Here is a 26,169-nt window from a genome sequence, read left to right as displayed (position 1 = left end):
TAGGTGTCTTTTTTAGCTTTGCTTGTATTAGTGTTTTTTTAACTTTCATGTACATAACATGCATATGTAAGCATATATGTATATGTATGCATGCATTTGTATTTGTATTTATATAGATATGCAGATTATATATATGTTTATATATGTATGTGTATATATATATATATATCCAAAACGGGTCCTCACCAAGGCACTCAGAGCTCCATTTAGCCGTGCTACCTCGAAGAAAAACAGCAGGACCAGGTATTCCGTGAGTTGATGTTTTTTATTTGGCAACAAACGGCAGCATAACGTTTCGGCCTCTCACAGGCCTTGATCACATGGTGCTATGCAGTCGAAAGGCAGAATTTAAAGTGCTAGTGCTGAAAACGGTAACCAACCAGAGAAGGGTAAAGTGCATAGTGCAATAGACATAGTTAAAATACTATGAAATCTCCTTATTACAAAAAATCGCGCACTCAACAATTTCTTCAATGTACACAATTAATAATAGTTTTTCTTAACAGTGTTGGGATAAATCCCCTGCTCAGAACACTAAGCAAGTGTTAATCTGTATATCTTACATGTGTAAAAATGCACAGGTCGATATTATAATACCCGGATCAATCCGTAGGCAAAATCAAACACATTATGATAAACACATGCACCGACGAATACTCTATACATTTGTGCAAAGAGCTGCCACAATTGCTACGCTTTAGTCAATATCTGGATAAATCCACATGTTCGCTATTAAAACCTTGTCAATTTAATAGGTACACCTATTTGTCTGAGCCATTGTTAAAGTGCATACACCGTTAGAACAGATAACCTGATTTTTGAGATACACTTGAATCTGCTTGAATCATTAGCAAACTGTAAATTCATACTGGTTGGAAAACCGAAAAAGTGCAAGTGAAAGTGAATGTGATTAAAATATATACAGACAGATCCAAATTCGATTATAAACATGATCATGATGTAAAGTGTGATATAATCTGATCTGTCGACTGAAGCAATAGGATCACTGGACAAAAACAATGACATCATAAAGGCATATGTATCCCTAGACAAACCACTGGCCAAGCTGGAAATACTGAATACGAACCATTTTGTCGAATGTCTAAATAGGACACAATCAATAGTACCTCGAGGAACCAATCAATGGAGATAACAAGTACAGAAAGCAAAATTATAAACAGGTGTATAAATCTTCTGATGCATTCAACCCATTGGGAAATTTGCTATCTAGCATGAGAATGTAGCGTGTTTCTAATCTTCTCAGCGCCGCTTCCCTATTGCCACCCCTTCTCATTGGTGCAATCGTGTCAATGGCATAATATTTCAAGAGAGAGCTGTTGCTGTTATGCTTCTCTCTGAAATGCCTGGCAACTGGATATGCTGGGTCGTTGGACTTTATGGCCCGTAGGTGTTGAAGGACCCTTTTATGCACCTGCAATTTTGAACTGCCCACGTAACGAAGGCCACATGGGCATTCCAGAATATACACGCAGAATTCACTTTTGCATGTGATTTTTTTCTTTATCTTACAAGGGGTATCTGAAAATGGGATGTAATACTCAGTCTTCTTCACTCCCTGAATACAGGCTTTGCATGAAGCACATTTTCTGAAGCCCTTGCTCCCCGCCAACCAATCTTGTTTATTGACTAACTCTGGGCTTGATTTTACTAGCGCATCCTGTAAGGAAAAGGCTTTTCTATAGGTAATCGCAGGTTTTGTGGGCATATATTTACCTATGATGGGATCGCATTTGACTAGACCCCAATGCCTATTTACAATTTTTCTAAGCGCACCATGCTGGTTATTAAAGGCCCATATGAGTCTAGTAGGTTGTTGTGTTGGGGCTATGGTGGAAGTATGTTTCCCCCTATGTACTAGGGCTTCAGACCGGGGTATTGCATTGGCTTTCCTGATGGCAGCCAGGATCACCTTTTTGTCATAACCTCGGGCCAGGAATCGTTGTTTGCACTCTTCCTGGGCTTCCTTATTCTGTGCTTCAGTGCTGCATGCTCTTCTGATCCTCAGCATTTCCCCATAGGGGATGCTGCGGATCAGATGGGGCGGATGGTGGCTTTGTGCATGCAACACTGTATTGCCAGCCGTAGGCTTCCTGAACAGAGATGTTTGAATTTCTCCATTGATGATATTAATGGCAATGCCCAAAAAGGTGGCATTTGAGGTGCTGATATCAGAAGTAAATGACAAGTTGTAATTGTTTTTGTTCAACTTATCGATAAATTCTGTGACCTGTTCGGTGGTTCCTTTCCAGATCATGCATACATCATCGATGTATCTGAACCACCGAACAATGTGGTTCCTGCAAGTTTCAGAGTGTTCGCCAGTGAGGACCTGCCTCTCCCAGTACCCCATATGAAGGCAGGCGTAACTGGGAGAAAAACAGGCCCCCATGGCTATATATATATATATATATACACACACACATACATATATAAATGCATATATATATATATATATATATATATATATATATATATATATATATAATTTGCATTTGTGTGCATGTAGAGAGAGGTAGAGAAGTAGAGAGAGGTAGAGGTGTACATGTAGAGGTGTACAGGTAAAGAGGTAGAGGTATAGGGGTAGAGAGAGGTAGAGGTGGAGAGGTAGAGAGGTAAAGAGGTAGAGGTAGAGAGGTAGAGAGAGGTAGAGAGTAGAGAGTGAGTAATAGAGAGTAGAAGTGAGTACGTAGTAGAGTGAGTAGTGGAGAGTGAGTAGTGGAGTGAGTAGTTTACAGTAGATGAGAGCAAGTAGTAGAGAGTGTGTAGTAGAGAGTAGTAGAGAGTGAATAGTAGAGAGAGTAGTAGAGAGTGAGTAGTAGAGTGAGAAGTAGAGAGTGAGTAGTAGAGAGTGAGTAGTGGAGAGTGAATAGTAGAGAGTAAGTAGTAGAGAGTAGTGGAGAGTGAGTAATAGAGAGAGAGTAGTAGAGAATGAGTAGTAGATAGTAGTAGAGTGAGTAGTAGAGAGTAAATAGTAGAGAGTAGTAGAGAGTGAGTAGTAGAGTAGCAGAGAGTGAGTGGTAGAGAGTAGTAGAGAGTGAATAGTAGAGAGTAGTAGAATAGTAGAGAGTGAGTAGTAGAGAGTAATAGAGTAGTAGAGAGTGAGTATTAGGGGGTGAGTAGTAGAGAGTGAGTAGTAGAGAGTGAGTAGTAGAGTAGTAGAGAGCGAGTAGTAGAGAGTGAGTAATAGAGAGTGAGTAATAGAGAGTGAGTAGTAGAGAGTGAGTAGTAGAGAGTAAATAGTAGAGAGTGAGTAGTAGTGAGTGAGTAGTAGAGAGAGAGTAGTAGAGAGTGAGCAGTAAAGTAGTAGAGTGAGTGGTAGAGAGTAGTAGAGAGTAGGAAAGTGAGTAGTAGAGTAGTAGAGAGTAGTCAGTCAGTGTCAGTCAGTGTTAGTCAGTCAGTGTCAGTTAGCCAGTGTCGGTCAATCAGTGTCAGTCAGTGTCAGTCAATTAGTGTCAGTCAGTGTCAGACAGTCAGTGTCAGTCAATCAGTGTCAGTCAGTGTCAGTCAGTCAGTCAATGTCAGTCAGTCAGTGTCAGTCAATCAGTGTCAGTCAGTCAGTGTCAGTCAATCAGTGTCAGTGTCAGTCAATCTGTGTCAGTCAGTGTCAATCAGTCAATGTCAGTCAGTCAGTGTCAGCTAAAGCATCTCTGCTGACCTGGTTCTCTGGCTCTAAAGCAGCTCTGCTGACCTGGTTCTATCCCTCTAAAGCAGCTCTGCTGGCCTGGTTCTCTGGCTTTGTAACAAGGAGGGGGAACAGGGAGCGGACAATATTTATCGGGGTCCAATGTACATGTCCTGTGACATAGAGATCAACAACAAGTGTACAGAGTTCCCCACTGTGGGTGGACTGAAATAACTAAAAGAAACCTCTCTCTCTAGGGGTGTATGTGGTAGGGAATGTGATAATCCCTTAGCGGAATTAAGGATGCCTCACACAAGTCAAAGGTTGAACGACTATTGCCATCCCACCCGATGATCGTACAGTGTCATCATTGGCTTCCTGCTCCTGCGGCAGGCTGGCGATGCAATGCCCGTCGGGTAGCACTGGGTGCTACGCTTTATCGGAGTTCTTTTGTTCCTTAGCCAATGGGTGCATGTGTGTGAGGGGCCTAAGAAAAAGGTGCAAAAGTGAGCGTGAGTGAGGTTTAAAAAAGGTCAGTAGAGTCCATTAGGAAAACTTTAATAACATGGCTCACTGCCTTATTAAAACTGGTGAAAATGAGGGGTATTGAGGCGTAACAGTTAGGGTGATCAAGCCTCATTCAACCCTCAATCAAAGTGCGGTCGACATGTTTCATGCCACTAAGGCAATTCATCAGGACCAAAGTGCTCATCAAATTGCTACGGATTCCCAGTGATTGAAGGAATCGAGTATACGACCTGTATTGTGTCGCGGGCTCAACCCTTCATTGGGGCCCTCCCTAGGGCTAGAAAAGGAAAAAGAAGGGTACAGTCAATAATATGTCTGTTCTGAGTATACATTTACATGTGATAATAACATGCTGATGGAGTTGTGGTTAAGAGGATCACAGCTCCGGTAAAGTGATAACACTCGTGTCAGAGAGGGTTAAAAACTAAGTATAAGAAAAACGAGGGGAAGTATGTCCTGCATACGCCATATGTGGTCAACAATTGGGATGCATTATTTTTTGTTCACATGTAAGGCATGCCACACCATGCTAACTCACACATGTGTGTCATGCAGGCATAAGTAGGTGTGCACATTCACACAAAGAATAAACATTTGGAAAAATAATTAACCATTGAAACACAGTAACTGCTTAAAACCTGAGCATATCAGAGCTAGCACCCGTACTGTAGTGGTGATCCTAAAGTGAGGTGTTTTATGCTGGATCAACCCGGGTAAGTATAAGCAATAAAATCTTACCCGTAGTCCCTGATCGGTAAGTTCCACAGACTGTCCTAGTGGGGCCAGAGCTGTGTGAAAGTCACCTGAAAAGAGTCAATTTCACCGCTTGTTATGGAGCTAGTTAGCGGTACAGGGTACGATTATTTGCGGTACCAATTGGTGTTGTACCATGGCGATTGTGGACCGATGCCATTGGTCAGTTTGGCGTCGGTACAGCGCACCTTACCTTACTCGCTTCTGGCATAGGGCACGTAGTCACCTACCCAGCCCACAACGGTAAACTCGCAGGACAGCTGGTCGAGACATTGTGCGACCCAGCCGCTTAAGAAAGCGAATTGCGCGGGCGCCGTGGTGAGCGTGTCCCGTGAGTGTAGCTAGGCAGCGCGACGCGGTAAGGTGTAGAAAGGAAAGATTACCTCACTTGAGTGGGTGGGTAATGGTAGGTGCCATCTTGGAACGGGTTTAGGGAAGAGTGCTTCAATGTTAGAGTTAATGCATGCTCGGACATGGATTCAGAAGTCCGAGTCTTGGTTTATCTGGCCAGCATAGTCCAGGGCACAGCATCATTCAGACCAAGTTCATCAGCATGTAGACGATGTACCCATCTTTGTTCCATTCTAAAGAGGGCCTGTTGACTTATTGAGGGGTGGCATTCCAGGATAGTCCATTGCATATTCTCTGCCAAGTGATTCTGTTCTCTACAGTGGTCATATAGCCTTGTGTGGGTTTTCTGACATAAATGCACCTAGAGCTGTTACAGTTTGTGTGTTTGTTGATGTTCCTACACGACTCCTAAAGACATCACTTAAAAGAGCTCTCAACAACAACAGAGAGTCCTTGCTTGAAGTCCACAACAAAGAAAAAGATGATACGATCACATGTGTGACGTCCTATACCAAGCATTCCACGTTCATTAAAAAGACTGTGAGCTCACATTGGGGGATCCTGAACACTGCAGGCATGGATCTGCCTCGCCCCCGGTTTGCATTTAAGAGAACAGCGAATCTTAAAGACACTTTAATCCATACTCGCCCCAAGAAATCAAGCACCCGCCCGGTCAATACCTTGTGGGACCTACCACCCGTCACGGGACACTGCCGTTGTGGATCATGTGTAGTCTGCCCTCAAACTATCCAGGGTAAAACTATACAACTGCCGAGAGACTTCACCTGGAACATCAACAAACACACAAACTGTAACAGCTCTAGGTGCATTTATGTTCTCATATGCCCCTGCAGGATGATCTACATTGGGATGAAGATGCGTCCGGTGAAACAACGCATCATGGAGCATAATAGTAACATCCGCTGTCAGAAAACCCACACAAGGCTATATGACCACTGTAGAGAACAGAATCACTTGGCAGAGAATATGCAATGGACTATCCTGGAATGCCACCCCTCAATAAGTCAACAGGCCCTCTTTAGAATGGAACAAAGATGGGTACATCGTCTACATGCTGATGAACTTGGTCTGAATGATGCTGTGCCCTGGACTATGCTGGCCAGATAAACCAAGACTCGGACTTCTGAATCCATGTCCGAGCATGCATTAACTCTAACATTGAAGCACTCTTCCCTAAACCCGTTCCAAGATGGCACCTACCATTACCCACTCAAGTGAGGTAATCTTTCCTTTCTACACCTTACCGCGTCGCGCTGCCTAGCTACACTCACGGGACACGCCCACCACGGCGCCCGCGCAATTCGCTTTCTTAAGCGGCTGGGTCGCACAATGTCTCGACCAGCTGTCCTGCGAGTTTACCGATGTGGGCTGGGTAGGTGACTACGTGCCCTATGCCAGAAGCGAGTAAGGTAAGGTGCGCTGTACCGACGCCAAACTGACCAATGGCATCGGTCCACGATCGCCATGGTACAACACCAATTGGTACCGCAAATAATCGTACCCTGTACCGCTAACTAGCTCCATAACAAGCGGTGAAATTGACTCTTTTCAGGTGACTTTCACACAGCTCTGGCCCCACTAGGACAGTCTGTGGAACTTACCGATCAGGGACTACGGGTAAGATTTTATTGCTTATACTTACCCGGGTTGATCCAGCATAAAACACCTCACTTTAGGATCACCACTACAGTACGGGTGCTAGCTCTGATATGCTCAGGTTTTAAGCAGTTACTGTGTTTCAATGGTTATTATTTTTCAAAATGTTTATTCTTTGTGTGAATGTGCACACCTACTTATGCCTGCATGACACACATGTGTTTTTTTTTTTGTAAATTTCTTTTTATTGTTGCATCATACGGATCATCAAGAAAAGCAGTGTGGCAATCCGGGGGGGGCGTCAACATTCCGCAACCCCCGGTTATACGCAACTTTTGAACACAGTAGCATACGTTATTTATCATGATAAGATCATTTCGTGTTCCAACTTTTCACCCCAAACCCCCCCTCCCAACTTCCACACTGAACATCCCCGGGCAACTGAGAGGCCTCTATCCGAGGTCCCCCTTCCCGCCCTTCACCTCCCCCCCCCCCCAAACAGCTCGTCCCCCATACCTCCCCCCACCCCCCGGATCTCAGTGTCTTCCACACCCCACATGGCAGAAGCCGCAAGCATTAGTTCGACTCATCCTCCGGGTCCTCCAGGTTCAACAGGTGCAAAACATTCGTACATGAGACCACCTCTGTGGGCCATATCGTAACCCTCAATTTCCCCCCCCCCCTCCACAGTGCACCCCCCTATTCGAGTCCGTGATAGTGCCTCCACTTGGCCCATATTTTTCGAAATTTCCTCGGGCACCCCCTCGCTTTATACGTAACCCTCTCAGCTGCCATGTACATGTCTAAGCCTCGCCTCCAGTCATCCAGATTCGGCCGTCCTGGTGCCCCCCACATTCTAGCTATATCTCTCTTGGCGACTACCAGCGCCAACAACAGGAAGATAAGTGAGTATCGTGTGACATCCACCTCAGTCGACAAGCCCAGGAGTGCCAGCCTAGGGTCCCTGGGGACGTCAACCTCCAGAACTGCTGATAATTCTGTGAAGACCTCATTCCAGTACCCCTGAATCACGGAACAACCCCAAATAATATGGTAAAAATCACCCTGAGGATGTTGGCATCTCAGGCAGGAGGCATCAGCGGCCCTCCCCATCCGGAAGAGTCGTGTCCTATCAAAGTAGGCCCTGTGGAGAACCTTGAATTGGATGAGGCGAAGCCGTGATTTGATGGCCACCTCCCTAGGGTGCATGAGGATGAGTTCCCAATCCAGGTTTTCAAACGTGCCCACATCACCCTCCCATCTCTCCCTCAAAGCCTGTAGGTCACCTAGCATATTGTTTGTCAGTGTTTTGTAGATCATGGATACCGCCCCTCTGTGTATCCGCTCCTGGAGCAGGCGCCCCTCAAGTGGTGCATACTGGGGAAAGTCAGTAAGGGAGATGTTCTGTGCGCCCCACGCATGTCGCAATTGCAGGTATCGGAAGTATTGTGTGTTATGAAGACCAAAGTCCTGTTGCAGTGCCTGGAAGGTTTTCAGCTCCCCCCTCGCCACGACATCCCCGATCGTAGAGATGCCAATGTCATCCCACTGTTTGAAACCCCTCAGTTTGTGGAGTTCGGTCAGCCAGCTGCAGGACCACAGGGGGGTTTGCCGGGTGGGTCTATTTTGCCATCCCATTTTCACCGTAGCTCTACGCCACGCCGTTAGGGTGATTCTAGTTGCCGGGAGAAGCCTACGACCCCCCTTACCCCCGTATAGGAAGTGTAGCACCGTCTTTGCGCCCCATTTGGATTTTTCTAGCGCATAGGTCGGGTGATCTGCGGGGGCATGTATCCACTCGTTGACCGGGGCCAGGTGTTCAGCCCAGTAGTATGCCTCTAAGTTGGGTAGCGAGATGCCCCCGCTGTATTGGTGCCGCTGCAAAGTCGTTAGTGCCACTCTCGGTTGTTTCCCCAGCCACAGGAAGGAGCGGAGGTCAGCGTGTATTTTCGATGTAGTTGCAGCTGGCAGCGGGTAATATTCGTTTTGGAGGGCGTATAAGAATTTCGGTAAAAGGATCATTTTATACAGGGCGGCCCTGCCCAGGATGGTGAGTGGGAGTTGTCGCCATCGATCCATTTCCGCCTTCGCGGCCACCAGGATCCTGTCAATGTTAGCAGTATAGGAACGACGGGCGTCTCGGGTGATGAAAACCCCCAAATATCGGAAGCCCTCTGTGGTGTGCAGGAGCTGTTCGGGCAAGCACTCCCCTCTAGGGGCCCCCTGAGGATCGTAAATGATCGATTTGTGCCAGTTAATGGTATGGCCGGCCACTGCCCCGAAGTCTCCCAGCTCCTTAAATAGGGCAGGGATAGTCCTAGTCGGCTCCGTGATGTACAATAAAACGTCGTCAGCGTAGAGGGAGATTTTCTCCTGGTCCGCGTCCGACTCCCCCCAGTGAAACCCCCTCACGTCCCGGTTGCGTCGAATGCGAATCGCCAGGATTTCAATCGTGAGGGTGAAAAGCAGTGGGGATAGCGGGCACCCCTGTCTTGTCCCCCGCTCTATCGCAAACTCTCTGGATAGCCTTCCATTGACCCTCACCTTCGCTCTGGGGTTCGAATAGAGCAGCTTCACCCATCCTAAGAACTTAGGCCCTAACCCAAAGCGTTCGAGCGTGCCCATCAAGAAGGGCCAATGTACCGCGTCGAACGCTTTCTCCGCGTCCAGGGAGAGGAACCAGTGGGGTTCATCCCTGTCACAGACCTCCTGGAGCCAATTGTGGGTTCGCCGTAAGTTGAGTTTGGTGGCCCTATCCGGGAGAAACCCAGATTGGTCCGGGTGCACTAGATCTGGAATGACCTGTCGTAGGCGTCGCGCCAAAATAGTGGCCAACAGTTTGGTCTCGATATTAAGGAGGGAGATTGGGCGGTAGGAGGAGCACTCCTCCCTGGGTTTATCCTCCTTATAAATTGGGACTATGGTGGCTAGGGTCAAATCTGGCGGGAGCCGCCCGGCATCAAACGCCTCGACGAGCAATCCCTGCAGGTGGCGCGAGAGGAGGTCTCCCGTCCGTTTGAAAAACTCCGCCGGAAAACCGTTGGGGCCCGGCACCTTCCCAGGCTTCAAAAGCGCCAGCGCCTCCGTAATTTCGTTAAGTGATAAGTCTGCCTCCAGGGTCTCACAATCCTCGGGGGTCAACTGCGGGATTTCCATATCTCCCAGATAGGCCCGCACTACCTCCGCTCCCCCTAGGTCTCTAGCCCGATAAAAATTCTCAAAGTAGGCCGCGAAGGCCTCCGCCACGGAGTCATCTGTGGACGCCCGCGCGCCCCCTTGGAGCCTGATCTCGTCCACCCACCTAGCAGCTCTCTCCCGCCTACTCAGCCAGGCCATAAGTTTCCCTGATTTGTCACCCACATCGTAAAGACGGTGTAGGGTGGCCAAAGCCTGCGTGCGTGCCTCGTTCGTTGCCAATTCCCTGTGAACTTTTTGGGCGTCTAGCAGTTTCCTAAGGTCCAACTCATTCCCCGTGCGATGGTATTCGGTCTCTAGAGACAGTATGGTCGCCTCCCCAGTTGCAGTTGCCTCATCACGCTTCCTCCGAGCCTCACCCACCCTAGATTGGAAGCGGTCCCTCAGGACCGTTTTCATGGCCTCCCACAACGTAACCCTGGACTGTACGGAGCCCTCATTTTCCGCCACATACACTCGGATATCCGCCCTAATACCTCCCAGAATTTCAGGCGTCTGTATGTCCCATGCCGACATGTGCCAGCGGGCCCGTCTGCCACCCCCATCCCGCCCTATGTGTGCAAGCAGAGGTGAGTGATCTGAAATGCCCCTTGCCCTATACTCAGCCTGGTCCCCCAACGATAGCTCCTGTCTCGAGGTGAAGATGTAATCTAATCTTGAGAAGACTTTGTGTGCCCCGGAGAAGAAAGAGTATTCGGTCTGTGTGGGGTGGAGCCATCTCCAAACATCAGTGAGGCCAAGCGTGTCCATCTGACTTGCCAGTGCCGTGTCTGTTGTTACTGCATGGGTGTTGCCGGACCTATCTCGTGCCGTGCACATCACATCGTTGAAATCCCCACCCATAATTTGGACCGTATCAGCCGTGTGCAGTAGTATGTAAGTGATCTCCTGCAGTGTGCGTGCCTGAAGTTTGGGTGGGGCATAGACCGACAGTAGCGTATACCTGCGCCTCCTCCAGGTCCCCTGCACCCCCGCATACGTCCCCTGGGGATCTAACCATGTGCGCGTGGAGGTGAAAGGGGTCGTTTTCCTGATGAGTATGGCCGTGCCCCGTGAGTCCGTGGTGTACCCCGCGTGTGCTAGTACTACGTATTGGCCCCGTGCCAGAAAAGCGCACTTGTTCCCTCTCAAATGCGTTTCCTGTAGGAAGATAATGTCTGGCGCTGTTCGTTTAATGTAGGCCGTGACCAGGCCTCTCTTGATTTTGGAGCCCAGGCCGTTCACGTTCCAAGTGAGCACCTTCACCCCGGGCCCGTCTCGAGACGGTTCAGTTAGTGTACCTGCCATTGTGTTGCTCGATGTGAGAAGTGCGGCCCCCCCAGACTCCGCTGCTTGGGCCATGTGTATAGCGATAGGATAAGCGCACCCCAGGGCATGGGGCCGGGTAGTCGGGCACACATTTGCAATGATGGAACCACACCTTTCTCCAGACTTCTAAGCATGACTCCCCCCGCATCCCCCCCAAGAACAACCAAACAACATAAACAAACCCCCATCCCCCCCACCCCCACCCCACCTACGCCACCCGGCCATCCCGCCCGTGCAACCATCGACGGTTCAGGATACCAGGGAGCAAGGTCTGTCGCCCACCCTCCAAACAAAACCCACCTAGTGGGTACCTAGTTGTCCAAAGTCACGTAGCAGTACGGAGTGTTTCCACCCCTCAGAGCAAAGCAAAAAGTACCTGTGCGTCCCCGGCAGGGGGACTGCCAAAACAGAATCTCAGGTCCTTAGCCCCTCAGGAATGCGAATCTTGTGTCTCAGGATCAGTACCTTCCACGGCGTGTGGCCCACCCTGTTCCAAGTCGTGGATGGCCACGGCCAGTGGGTGGAGGGACGGTTCCGTGCGGTCTTCCGCGTCCGATGCAGACACTTCTCCCTCGTGGTCCGCGCCATTGCCAGACCCGTTCAGCAGACACCGGAATCTTGATCCCCTTTCTGGGTCCCGTGCCGCTGCGTCGCCTGCGTCTCCCGTTCTCCCACCAGCGGTACCCTGGCGCGATGGATACGGGTTCCGTTGAGATTTCCTGTCCACTCGCTGTTGGCGAGAGCGCTGCGATCCACTGCGAGCACGTTCGAAGTTAGCTGCCGCGAGCTCCTCCCGGATCCTACGACCTTCCTCTTCCGCCTCTCTCAGCAAGGGCCGTTCCTCTAGCCAGTGCCAGGCCTCCTCCGGTCGAGCAAAGAAAAGCGATTTTCCCTTATAAAGAACCTTGAGTTTGGCGGGAAAGAGAAGCATGTACGATATGTTCAGGGACCGCAACTTAGCCTTTACAGTATCATAGGAGCGCCTCTGCTTCTGCACATCCTGGCTATAATCGGGGAATATCATCACAACCGTGTTCTCAAACTTAAGTTCCCCCATTTTCCGGGCCTCCCTCAGGATAAGGTCTCTGTCCGCATAATTCAGAAACCGGGCGATTATCGGGCGGGGTCTCGCCCCCTCCGGAGGCCTAGCCAGGAGCGCCCTGTGCGCTCTCTCGATCAGAAAGCACGAAGAGAAGGGTGCCTGTGGAAACATGGTCCTGAGCCAGGAGTGGAGGAAGGCCGCCGTATCGTTCTTCTCGATTCCCTCCCTCAGGCCCACGAAGCGCAGGTTGTTTCGGCGGGCTCTGTTCTCCGCATCGTCCACCCGCCACAGTAGTTGTCTGTGGGAGGCCTGTAGTTCCGCCATATCTTTCTTCAGTGAGGAAACAGATTCCTCCGTCTCCGTAATCCTGGCCTCTGTTGCGCCCACGCGGTCCGATAAGTTCCGAAGGTCTTGACGCAGCAGTAGGACTTTTGATCCCACCTCTCCAATCTTCGTTTCAAGGGCAGCTCTGGAGTCCTGAATATCAGTCCTGGAGGCCTGGATCGCCTCCAGGAGCATGGCGGTGTCCGCATGCGTGTCCCGCGCCCCTGCGGCCATATCCTTGGGGGTCCGGGTGGTGGTGAAGGACTCAATGGACCCCTGCCTGGTGGAGCGCTGTGGCGGGTTCCCTTTACCCATTCTGAACCCCGGGGGGGGGGGGGGGCCCAATGCCCGCAGTCCGGCCGCCGGGAGACCGGCTCAGTGTTGCCCCCGAGGCTGACCCCCGGGTCTCGCCAAACTCCGCTACGATGCCCCCACCTCCGCTACTTCCAGGCGTCGCGGGCCAGGCACCTCCCCCCGAGCCAGGCCGTCACCGGGTCCCCTCGTGTCTCAGGGGGAATAGGGAGGCAAGATGACGGATTGCGCCCGTGTGGCACTGGGGTCCGGGATTCCCACTAGGGCTCCGTGTGTAGAGGTGGTGGGAGGGGGGGAGGGGGGGGACTACCACCCCGCAGCCCCGTGCAGGCCCCGGCGGGACAGCGTTGCGCTCAGGCGCGAGCGCCTCTTACTTGGCTCCCGTTCCAGGGAGAGCGGTCCGCGGTCAGCAACTTCAGTCCCCGGCTCCACAGGCCCCAACCCGCCTCCGAGGTCCGTCAGCGGGGGGGGCTCCCAGGCGTCGGTCGCCGATTCTGGAGCAACCGCACTCACGCGGGAGGGGAAGCGGTCCGCCCGTCTTCGTCGCAGCCCTGGAGCCGCGTCAGCTCCGGATCCCGGCTCCGGCCGTCTCCGCCATCTTAGGCGCCTCGGGTCTCTAGGGAAGGCTCTCGAGCAAGTCGGTCTCCCCACAACGGGAGGGCAAACCGGAGTAACGTGCCTGCACCTCCTACCTCCGCCCACTCCTCCGCCGTGTTTTGTTCCGAGTTTTGTAGGCTAAGGGCATAGAAATCGCCGGATCATAAGCAGCTCTGCCGGGAGCGTTGCCGAGGCACGTCTTACTCCGCCATGCAGCTAGCCACGCCCCGCATGACACACATGTGTGAGTTAGCATGGTGTGGCATGCCTTACATGTGAACAAAAAATAATGCATCCCAATTGTTGACCACATATGGCGTATGCAGGACATACTTCCCCTCGTTTTTCTTATACTTAGTTTTTAACCCTCTCTGAGACGAGTGTTATCACTTTACCGGAGCTGTGATCCTCTTAACCACAACTCCATCAGCATGTTATTATCACATGTAAATGTATACTCAGAACAGACATATTATTGACTGTACCCTTCTTTTTCCTTTTCTAGCCCTAGGGAGGGCCCCAATGAAGGGTTGATCCCGCGACACAATACAGGTCGTATACTCGATTCCTTCAATCACTGGGAATCCGTAGCAATTTGATGAGCACTTTGGTCCTGATGAATTGCCTTAGTGGCATGAAACATGTCGACCGCACTTTGATTGAGGGTTGAATGAGGCTTGATCACCCTAACTGTTACGCCTCAATACCCCTCATTTTCACCAGTTTTAATAAGGCAGTGAGCCATGTTATTAAAGTTTTCCTAATGGACTCTACTGACCTTTTTTAAACCTCACTCACGCTCACTTTTGCACCTTTTTCTTAGGCCCCTCACACACATGCACCCATTGGCTAAGGAACAAAAGAACTCCGATAAAGCGTAGCACCCAGTGCTACCCGACGGGCATTGCATCGCCAGCCTGCCGCAGGAGCAGGAAGCCAATGATGACACTGTACGATCATCGGGTGGGATGGCAATAGTTGTTCAACCTTTGACTTGTGTGAGGCATCCTTAATTCCGCTAAGGGATTATCACATTCTCTACCACACACACCCCTAGAGAGAGAGGTTTCTTTTAGCTATTTCAGTCCACCCACAGAGGGGAACTCTGTACACTTGTTGTTGATCTACCTGGTTCTCTGGCTGTAAAGCAGTTCTGCCGACCCAGTGCTGTGGCTCTAAAGCAGTTCTGCTGACATGGTTCTCTGGCTCTAAAGCAGTTCTGCTGACATGGTTCTCTGGCTCTAGAGCAGTTCTGCTGACCTGGTTCTCTCCCTCTAGAGCAGCTCTGCTGACCTGGTTCTCTCCCTCTAAAGCAGTTCTACTGACCTGGTTTCTCTGGCTCTACAGCAGCTCTGCTGACCTGGTTTTCTGGCTCTAGAGCAGCTCTGCTGACCTGGTTCTCTGGCTCTAGAGCAGCTCTGCTGACCTGGTTCTCTGGTTCTAAAGCAGCTCTGCTGACCTGGTTCTGTGGCTCTAAAGCCACTCTGCTGACTTGGTTCTCTGACTCTAGAGCAGCTCTGCTGACCTGGTTCTCTGACTCTAAAGCAGCTCTGCTGGCCTGGTTCTCTGGTTCTAAAGCTGCCCTGCTGACCTGGTTCTCTCCCTCTAAAGCAGCTCTGATGACCTGGTTTCTCTGGCTCTACAGCAGCTCTGCTGAGCTGGGTCTCTGGCTCTACAACAGCTCTGCTGACCTGATTCTCTGGCTCTATAGGAGCTCTGCCAACCCGGTTCTATGGCTCTAAAGTAGTTCTGCTGATCTTGTTCTCTGGCTCTAGAGCAGCTTTGCTGATCTGGTCTCTTGGCTTTAAAGCAGCTCTGCTGACCTGGTTCTCTTCCTCTAAAGCAGCTCTGCTGACCTGGTTCTCTGGCTCTGAAGCAGCTCCGCTGACCTGGTTCTCTCCCTCCAACGCAGCTCTGCTGACCTGGTTCTCTGGCTCTAGATCAGCTCTGCTGACCTGGTTCTCTGGCTCTAGATCAGCTCTGCTGACCTGGTTCTATGCCTCTAAAGCAGCTCTGCTGACCTAGTTCTCTGGCTCTACAGCAGCTCTGATGACCTGGTTCTCTGGCTCTGAAGCAGTTTTGCTGACCCGGTTCTTCCCCTCTAAAGCACCTCTGCTGACCTAGTTTCTCAGGCTCTACAGCAGCTCTGCTGACCTGGTTCTCTTCCTGTAAAGCAGCTGTACTGACCTGGTTGCGAAAATATATTTAAAAATAATATACGTTTATTATAAGTACAAATATATTATTTTTATGAATATCTTAGAAATCTCTTGCCCTAATATGTATGTTAAAGACAAATACATATCATTTTGGAACCTAATTCTTTTTGCGGGAATCGCGAACCGGCGCGCCCCAGCACGTCTGGATGTGTGAGTGACTGTACTGGGAGTGAGTGGATGCATGAGTGGCTGTATAAGTGAGTAAGTGGGTGTGTGAGTGGCAGTATGAGTGAGTGGATGTGTGAATGGCTCTATGGATGATTGATTAGTCGTGAGGAATGTTATGGGTCGGTGAATGGGTATGTGAGGGGGTGTGTGGGAGTGGGTATATGAGAGATTCTAAGGGGGTGTGAGTCGGTGGGTGTGTGAGTCATTCTGTAGATAATGTCATCAGCGATGTCATTTGATTTGTCATGAGTGATGTAATATGTAAGGTGATAAGCAGTGCATTGCTGGGCATAAGTTGTAGTTAGCTCAGGTCACAATATCTGTTAAATTTCACTGGTTTTGTACGAGTGAAATCTGAGCCAAACTATAACATGCCTGTAGGAATGTAGGATCCTTCTGCATGGTTACCCCCACTTTGTGCCTGGTGCTAAGCTGTTTTTGACTAGTCTGACTGGGATCCTGCTAATCAGGACCCCAGTCTCTTTGCTTTCTCCCTTAAATTGTCATTTTCAGTACTTAGGTACGTCCCATATTAGATACTGAGGTACACTTATAAGTCCCTAGTATATGGTACTAAGGTACCCAGGGCAGAGGTCCCCCATGGGCTGAAGCATGGATTATGCCACCCAAGAGAGACCATTCAAAATGGTACTACCAGCCTGCCATTGCAGCCTGTGTAAGCGGGTGCTAGCAGCACTTCCTAAAGATATATGTTTCCTATATGCAGGGTCATTGCACTTAAAACCTATAAGTCGTCCCTATAGCAGGCCTTTGCAATCCTGAAGGCAGGTTGCTTGGTTCTAAGTGGGAGGATGCCTCTGCATGAGCAGGACACCCCATAGCCTATGGAGTCCATTCTTCCGGGTTGTAAGTGAAACAGCCATATACCATATAGAGGGGCACCGCGTAATTACCCGGGGCTCGATTCACAGAACTAACTTAAGACAAAATCCTAAAATTACTACCATTTTGGTATTCACAGATGGCACTTACTCATTTCGTTATTCACAGAAGTTAAGAGTTCCAACTTTAGGACTCCTATATGCCTTCTGTGAATACCAAAATTCTTAAATTTAGTATTTTTCTCAATTTAGTAGTAGTAAAGTTAGGACTCATAACTTTAGGATTCCTAAATGCCTTCTGGGAATACCGAAAGTCTTAAAATTAGGATTTTTCTCAGTTTAGTAGTAGTAAAGTTAGGAGTCCTAACTTTAGGACTCTTAAACTGAGAAAAATCCTAATTTTAAGACTTTCGGTATTCACAGAAGGGATTTAGAAGTCCTAAAGTTAGGAGTCCTAACTTCTGTGAATACCGAAATGAGTAAGTGTCTTCTGTGAATACTAAAATGAGTAAGTACCTTCTGTGAATACAAAAACGGTAGTAAGTTTAGGATTTTGTCTTCAGTTAGTTCTGTGAATCGGGCCCAAAGACACCTGAAGGACTCTCCCATGGAGTGAAGCAGTCACTTCCCTGCATTCTCAGGCACTGTAACTGCGTTGACTGGTCTGCTGATCCTGAGCTCCTCCGGACTCGTAAATTTTCTGTAACATAGAAGGTGGTTTCCACAGCTCTTGAGGTCTGCCCGGCCCTTTCACTAAGTTAGAGGCCAGTATCCCTCTTGGGGGCTGTAATAACTGAACCCCTGTGCACCTGTCAACTTGCAGTTGCAAAGGCTTGTTGGCTTCCTTCCAAGAACATCTTCGACCTCCAAGTAGCCCCAACCTCGAGCATCTCCAGAGACCAGAAACCGGAAGCTTTAGCCACACAACATTGTGTGCATCGTGGCCTGCATCTTTTGGTGAGCTGCTTGAGGTCCTCTCGTTTCCCCACTGCCTCCAGCCTATGGGTCCATTTGAGGGTCACCTTAATGTCTACTGGGCTCCCCTGATTGCTCGTGGCCTGCCCTGACTCTCCTGGTTGTGGTGAGTCTCCTGGACATTGGTGGTCCTGACATTGCACCTTCTAAGACTTCTGCGTGGGTTACATTTGCCAAGGCTTGTTTGTATTCCCGCCAGACACCGACCCCTCAGCAATCGACATCCAAGGTGGGACAGCTCGTGCACGGCTCCTGGTCTTCTTCAGCTTTGCCTTTTTCTCACAGCTGCAGAGTCAAGGTCCTTGTCAACTCTCCTGCAACTCCCGACATTGGTGGGCATTCCTCTTCAAGATCTTCTGGTCACTCCTGAGTGACATTGACTCTGTCCGCTCTGCTTGAGGGTACCTCTCAACTAGAATCCACTTTCGATTTCCAACGGACACTTTCTCCTCTTTCAGCAGTGGCACTTTCCTGAAGTTATCCATTGGGTTTGACTGCGGTTTCCGACACCACTCCACACTTATGCACCTGGCTTCCCTGGTGTAGGTAGCGTGGGTACTAGGGTATCCACGGGTGGGGTGGCTCTTCAACCTTCTGTCTTCCATGGGTTTTCGTCAAGGTCCACTAGGAAAGGTACTTACCCCCAGATGCATCAAACATCCATTTTGCGATTCCTTATTAGCGAAAAATAAGGAATCGCTAATAAGGAATAGCAAAATGCTATGCAAAAAGAAATCACTTTAAAAATAGCGATTTCTTAAAATTCCTTAATTGCGACTCGCAAACTGCACACGCTCTCCATGAGGATTCCTAGTCACCCACCTCAGGTGGTTCATTGGGTCCCCAGCACTTCTTGTGTCCTCTCGACCTTGTCTCTTGTCTCAAGTCGTGGTTCTTATACCACTTTCTTAGTATATGGTTTGGTCCCCCACTTGGGTCCACTGTATATTTTGTGCTATTTACTGTGATTTCTATGCAAAGTATTGTGTGTATTGTGCATAACTCCGCGTAGGAGATATTTGAACGTATTAGAGAGTATTATATAATACATTTATATGTTTTATAAATATCATGTGTGGTTCTTTTTCATTTAATCAATACATATAAAATTGTGTTCTGGTAAAACAAGCTGCTTTACACTCCTTTCTGGACTAAGCCTGAAGGCTGTTCTCTACAGCTACCACTTAGAGAGCTTTCTATGGTTGCCTAAGATCTCTTAAATCACCTTAAGGGTTGTCTGGACTGGTGCAGGGTGTCCACTTACATAAGTGTATATCATATACCAGGCCAGCTTCTCACAATGCCTGTAAACTTTGTTTATTTGTGTGAATTTTAATGGTTGTTTGAATTATATTTCCTATCTATAATGTTCCTGTAACCTTTGTTCTTTCTGTGAATTTCTACGTTTTTTTACTTTCTATTTTCTAACTATATCATCCCTGTAGCCTGTGGTTTTTTTCAGTAAATATCTATGTTTTTTAATGTTATTTCCTAACTGCAACCTGTAGCCTTTGAGAGTATGTGTGTGAGTGAGTGCATGAGTATCTCAGTGGGTTTGTGAGTGAGTGTGTGAGTGTCTTATTGGGTGTCAATGTCTGAATGGGTCTGTGAGTGAAGTGTGAGTGTGCGAGTGGATGCATGAGTATCTCAGTGGGTCTGTGAGTGGGTTTGTGAGTGCCTCCATGAGTGTGTCAGTCAGTCTGTGAATGGATTTGTGAGTCTCTAAGTGGGTCTTTAAGTGGGTGTGTGAGTCTCTGAGTGTGTCTGGGGTTGAGGCATGAATCTGAGTAGATCTGTGAGTGTGGGAGAAAGAGTATAAGTGATTCTGTACGTGGGTGCATGAGTGTCTGACTGCGTCTGTGAGTGGGCGTGAGAGTGTCTGAGCTGTTCTGTGAGTGTGTGTAAGAGTGCCTGAGTAGGGTCTGCTCATTCTCTGCTCATTTTCGGCCTTTTTCTGCTCACGTCTGACCTTTATTTTGTCCCTTTCAGCTTGTTTCTGACATTTATTGTGCCTCTCTCCACTCATTACTGGCCTATATTTTGCCTTTTCTGCTAGTTTTGACCTTCATTTGGTCTCTTTTTGCTCCTTTCTGGTCTCTAGTCTGCCTCCTTCTGCTCATTGCTGGCCATTATTTTGCTTCTTGCTGCTCGTGCTGGCCTTTACTCTACCTCTATCTGCTAGTTTCTGACCTCTATTTTGCCGCTTTCTGCTCGTTTCTGATCTCTATTTTGCCTCTTTCAGCTCGGGCTGGCCTTTATTTAGCCTTTTTGTATTGGTTTCTGACCTCTATTTTGCCTCTTTCTAATCATGCTGGCCTTTATTTTGCCTCTTTCTGCTGGTTTCTGACCTCTATTTTGCCTCTTTCTGCTCGTGCTGGCCTTTATTTTGCCTCTTTTTGGTCTTTTCTGACCTCTATTTTGCCTCTTTCTGCTCATTTCGGACTCTATTTTGCCTCTTTCTGTTTATGCTGGCCTTTATTCAGCCTTTTCTGCTAATTTCTGTCCATTTTTTGCTCCTTTCTGCGCGTTGCTGATCTCTATTTCACCTCTTTCTACTCACTGTTGACCTTTTTTTACCTTTATTCTGTCTCTTTCTGCTCAGATCTGACCTTATCTTGCTTCTTTCTGTTCATTGCTGCCCTTTATTTTACCTTTCTGCTCAATGCAGATCTTTATTCTGCCTCTTGCTGCTCGTTTCTGACTTCTATTTTTCCTCTCTCTGCCGTTGCTGACCTTTATTCTGCCTCTTTTTTGCTAATTTCTGACCTCTAGTTTACCTCCTTCTGTTCGTTGCTGACCTTTATTCTTACTCTTTCTGCTCATTTCTGACCTTTCTTCTGCCTCATTCTGCTCTTTTCTCACCTTTATCTTGCGTACTAGCAGCCCGTCCCGACGTTGTCCGGGTATGAATTGCTGCCGGCCAGTAGTATATTGTTTTGTAGGATTTCGTTTTCATAGCATTTCTTATCTGTGAAAGGCCTGTGAAACGATCTGATTCACAGTGCACTGCGGATGCACTTAAGAGTGAACGTTCAGTACTGTGTGAACTCGAGTTTCCCTACTTTATTTTTCCTTGCAATATTATATAGCGCAAACTCGACCACATGGCATGAGCACAATTTACATTACAGAAGAACACAAACATTTGTGGTAGGCACGGGGAGACAAAGTGATTTGCCTGGAATAACAGGATGTTGACCTAATGCCGAGATTCGAATGTAGCTCCCCAGCTCTAAAGTTCGCAATTCTAGAACTTGTGGCGGGAGGTGTGTCTAAAAGTGTATGTCATGCTGGCCATCAATGAGAGAGACCTGTGCATTTTTCAAATCGGTGGTGAAAAAATATGAGTATGTTGCTGGAGATGTGGGCCGCCGTGCCACCAATGTACTTACTGGGCGAGGGTAAACACCCATTATTCCGCAACTTTCTTTCCGCAGACCATCACTCCGCATACTTTCATTATGAAAGTACCATGACTCCGCAATGCCATTATAGCGCATGGCATTACATTTGATATGCTTTTACCACGCATACATTTACAACGAAATTCGTTGTAAATGCATGAATGGTAAAAGCATGTTTTTTTTAATGTTTGGATAAGGTAAGTATGGGTATAGGGGTATATGTTTTGGGGCACTGAGGTATATATTTTGGGGTGCTTGGGTATTTTAAGGGTTCATATATAGTTTTGGGTTATGGGGTACAGGGGTAGTTTTAGCGTTTAGGGATAGGTATGGGTTTTGGGGTACAGGTGTATTTTTAGGGTTCAGGGCTAGGTTTGGGTTTTGGGGTAAAGGGGTATTTTTAGGGTTCGGGGGTAGTTTAGGGTTTTGGGGTACAGGGGTATTTTAAGGGTTCAGGGCTAGGTTTTGGTTTTGGGGTACAGGGGTATTTTTAGGGTTCAGGGCTAGGTTTGGGTTTTGGGGTACAGGGGTATTTTAGGGTTCAGGGGTAGGTTTGGGTTTTGGGGTTCAGGGTTATTTTTATGGTTCAGGGCTAGGTTTGGGTTGTGGGGTGCAGGGGTATTTTTAGGGTTCAGGGGTAGGTTTGGGTTTTGGGGTACAGGGGTATTTTAAGGGTTCAGGGCTAGGTTTGGGTTTTGGGGTACAGGGCTATTTTAGGGTTCAGGGCTAGGTTTGGGGTTTGGGGTACAAGGGTATTTTTAGAATTTAGGTATAGGTTTGGGTTTTGGGGTACAGGGTATATTTATAGGGTTAAGATGGGTAGGTGTTTAAAAGTGTTGGGGTAATTTAAGGAGTAAGGGTGGGTTTTGATTATGGGGTGCAGGGGTATTTAAAGGGAGCAGGGTGGACACAAGGAGCTGGAATGTACAGAACCTGGGAAGAAAAAACAATGAAATATTTGACACAACGCACGCCTCGCACACGCCCACACCCCCAGCACACAATATGAGACATGGCATGAAGGGCAGAATAAAAAAACAACAGTTGATGGGCAGAAGGCAGAACAATGCCATAAATTCACCCCATTAGAAATATCTTGGCCTAATCCATCATTATTATGCACTCCACGCCCGCCCAGTTCAGACACAGCCATGAGCAAGTCTACTTTGACCCTGTGCCTCGTGGAAACACTCCAAATCAAACTGCCAAGCCATTTCTTTCACCAATTTCTGGCTATCAGCCATCTTCATCCAGAATACCTTGACCCCAGTGGTGTGGAGAGCATGGGACTCACGTCTCAGCATACCCATCCCACTCGGGGTGACAAATGCAAAAACAACAGTTGATGGACAGAATACAGAACAATGTCATACATTCACCCCAGTACAGAGATCTGAGCCTAAATCCATAGTTTTTTTGCACTCCACACCACCCCAGTTCAGACATGGCCATATGCAAATCAGCCTTGACCCTATGCGTCATGGGAACAGTCCAGCCCTAAGGGCGGAACGTACCACACGCCCCCAGCATTTGTCACGCCCCCCCAGCACAAGCCCACAGCACAACACAGACACGTCCACAAGGGACTACTTTGCTGGCACGGTTCTTTTACTTTTTAAATGTATATGGTGGGCATCTGCCTAGCCTATGTCCTTCTGCTGCAACTGCCCTTTCCAACACTGTATTGGGTGTTGGGATTGGTGGTGTACTTTTCGAGTTTACCTGGCTCAAAGGACACAGTTCTCTCTTTATAATAGTAGTATAGATTTCTGCTCAGGGCTGTCCTTTATTCAGCCTCTTTCTACTTGTTTTACACCTTTATTTTGCTTTGCTGCTCGTTTCTGACCTTTATTCCGTCTCTTTCTGCTCGTTTCTCACCTTTCTTTTGCCTCTTGCTGCTGGTTTCGGACAGCTCTTGTGCCCCTTTCTGCTGTTTTCTCCCCTTTATTTTGCCTCGTTATTCTCATTGTTCACCTTTATTTTGCCTCTTTCTGCTCCTTGCTGCTCTTTATTCTGCCTCTTTCTGACCTTTGCTTTGCCTCTCTATGCTCCCTTCTGACCATTACTTTGCCTCTTTCTGCTCTTTTCACTGGGACCATGGGGGGAGCCTCAAGGCCCCCACGGTCCCATCAGCTCCCCGCCTCCTGCGGGAGCCGGCATTGCTGCTGCATGGAGGAAGCTGCTGGAAAGGCAACGCCTTCCATGCAGGAGCAATCTGTTTCATCTCTTTAATGAGATACAATCTCCTCTTCCAGTGAGTGGGACCATTTGACTGCTCCCGCCTGCTGCAGCTGGAGTGTTTTCCTTCGCTTGGCAGGAGCTGTCACAGCTTCCGCCAAGCGAAAGTAAACAGCTATGTCCCAGCGAAGGGCACCCCAGGGCATAGCAGGAGCTGGCCCTAGGAGGGGGCAGTCCCATGGCCAGGTATGTCTCCAGGAGTGGGGCAGCTCAGCCTGAAGGACTGGGTTATTTAAGACCCAGCGGTGCCAGGGGACAACACCTGAAACCTTCGTGGGTAACCTGCTCCGGCGTACGAATCACAGAGACACGGGACACTTCCTTCGGCGTCAAAGATTCAAGGTTTATTTACTGCAGGGAAACACAGAAGTCACAGGAAGTACAACGAGTGTAGTTCGGGGAGACTGCTTCAAATTGCTACTGTGGATCGCTCCTTTTATACATATTTCTCCCATAGGTTTACATGGTACACAAAGGTTTACGACTCGGTTCCCATAATTATCCCCGAGAGGGGTCGCTTTGGTCACTTCGATACATTCAAGGTCCGGAACATAAGTGCGGAAACATTTGGCGGTTCCCAACTGTAAAAACCCATCTTCCCACCATTAGTACATTCCAATCAGCAGTAAAACAGATCAAAGAAGGAACAAGGACAGGTGCAGAGGAAGATGGAAACAGTGGGGAGATTGGAAAGGGTGTAAAAGGGGAGGTATCGGGAACCACGAGCTACAGGCATCAAAGGAACGTGCCTAATGAGATGCACGGTTGAGACAATAAACCGGCACGGCAAGATGAGCCTCGAGCGGGGCCATCTGCCTTACAGTATCATCCCCCTCATCATAAAGACACTTTCAAAGGACATGTGTCTTCCGCAGATATCTTGGGAGTCCCAGGGTCGCGAAGTGGACAATGTCCGTTCGCTGGCTACTTGAGGGCAAGAGACAAAATGGATGCCATATCTAAAATGGAACCGGTGGGTACAGATAAAGAAACCCACGTAACAGACGAACGGTTTAGGTTAGCACAGCGAAACTGAGTACACCCACTAAACTCGTCATTTGCGGTTCATAGATACCAGACTCGACCATATTCGTGCGAGTCGAAAACACCACTTACAATTGTCACGGAACCTCAGACGCTCCTTTTGCCCTCATGTAGGCAAGCACTAGTCGGAATCATACTCGATATTCATCAGACCATCTAGATGTTGCTGTAACATAGCTCTGTCCAACCGAGCTCCTTTGGTAACAGGCGGCTGTCTTATACACGTTGTAGCACAGAGGCCACATAAGGCAGGACCACACTGCACACAAAGGCAACACGTGAACAGGAACGCCACAACAACTCCGATAATCATCAGAATCTTCCAACCCCAAGTCGACATCAGGCGCCAAAACCACCCAAGTAGCGTCCAATCCCCTACATCCACGTGTATGGATTCAGAGATCTTATGCAACTTTGAGATGGCTTGATAGACAGTAGGAGCATTATCTGGAATGAAAATACAGCAGCTCGAATGGATCACCTTACATACCCCACCTCGATCTGCTAGGATCACGTCTAAAACCATACTGTTTTGTAACGTCATAAGTCTATCCGCCTGAAGTTCTGTGGTGATATTACCAAGGGCACTGGCAGTAATATTAGCTGTCGATTCTACCACTCGAGTCAACTGTCTTAGGTTCCTACTATTAACCATAGGCCCCCAAAACGGGAGGAAACCCTTGAAAAAGTCTCCTGCCTCTTGACCGGCAGTGTCCTCTTCGCTAATTACGCCTCTCACAACTCTAGTCTTGTGATAGTCTGCGTCTACAGTGAACGTCGGAGGCAACAGATTTGCGATAAAACATGAGCCCACAAAGTCGGAGGGCAACCATGCATACGCACGATCATGACAGACAAAGTAGGTACCCTTGGCAGCCAGAAACACAGGGGACGAGACCATCGGCAGAATGTAATTCTCGATGCAAGCACTCTCTTCAAGTCGTGCTTTTGATCTTCGGCCACGACCCATTAAACAAAAATTACCAATGTGGGGTACGACCCATATCGGAGGCGAGCTTTTAAGCTGTTTATCACTCGTGAGCGCACTATACTCGACCTTACTCAGGACCCTATAGGCTTGTACCTCTTCCTCCGGGATGAGCGACGGCTCATAGATATCTCTATCTAAGTCTTCTATCGCTATAGACAAAGGCTTGTGATACGAGCCAGGGCCAAAGTAGGGAGAACGTGGCTCCCGATTGGGGTAAGAATCTAGTGCGCTTCGAAACATTGTTTGAAATGCTCGAGCGGACCCCTGGGAACTATACGGTAAAACCAGATATGGAATTCCCTTATCCGTGGTATGTGGCATCAACCCACACACCCAACAATTAGTAGTGTTAACCACTAACTGGTGCTGGTGAAGGAGCTGAATAAAGGAATTATTGCGGAATTCTGCACGTCTTGCCTGCTCGTGTTCGGGTAAGATATGGAAAGAATGAGGAGATACAGTGGAGGTAAGTTTAGGGTCAGAAGTAGGAGTAGGCATGGCAGAAGGTAAGAAGTAAGACATCGTATAATACACCCCACCCGCCAATAGTGCAGAAACAATCAAAAGCAGTACGAATATTTGAAACATAAAACATTTGGTACGACTAAGTTGTTGTAG

This window comes from Lissotriton vulgaris, chromosome 1_1 (assembly GCF_964263255.1).
Source record: "Lissotriton vulgaris chromosome 1_1, aLisVul1.2, whole genome shotgun sequence".
Lineage (NCBI taxonomy): Eukaryota > Metazoa > Chordata > Amphibia > Caudata > Salamandridae > Lissotriton > Lissotriton vulgaris.
The sequence above is the reverse complement of the archived record's forward strand: the minus strand, read 5'-3'. Positions refer to the sequence as shown.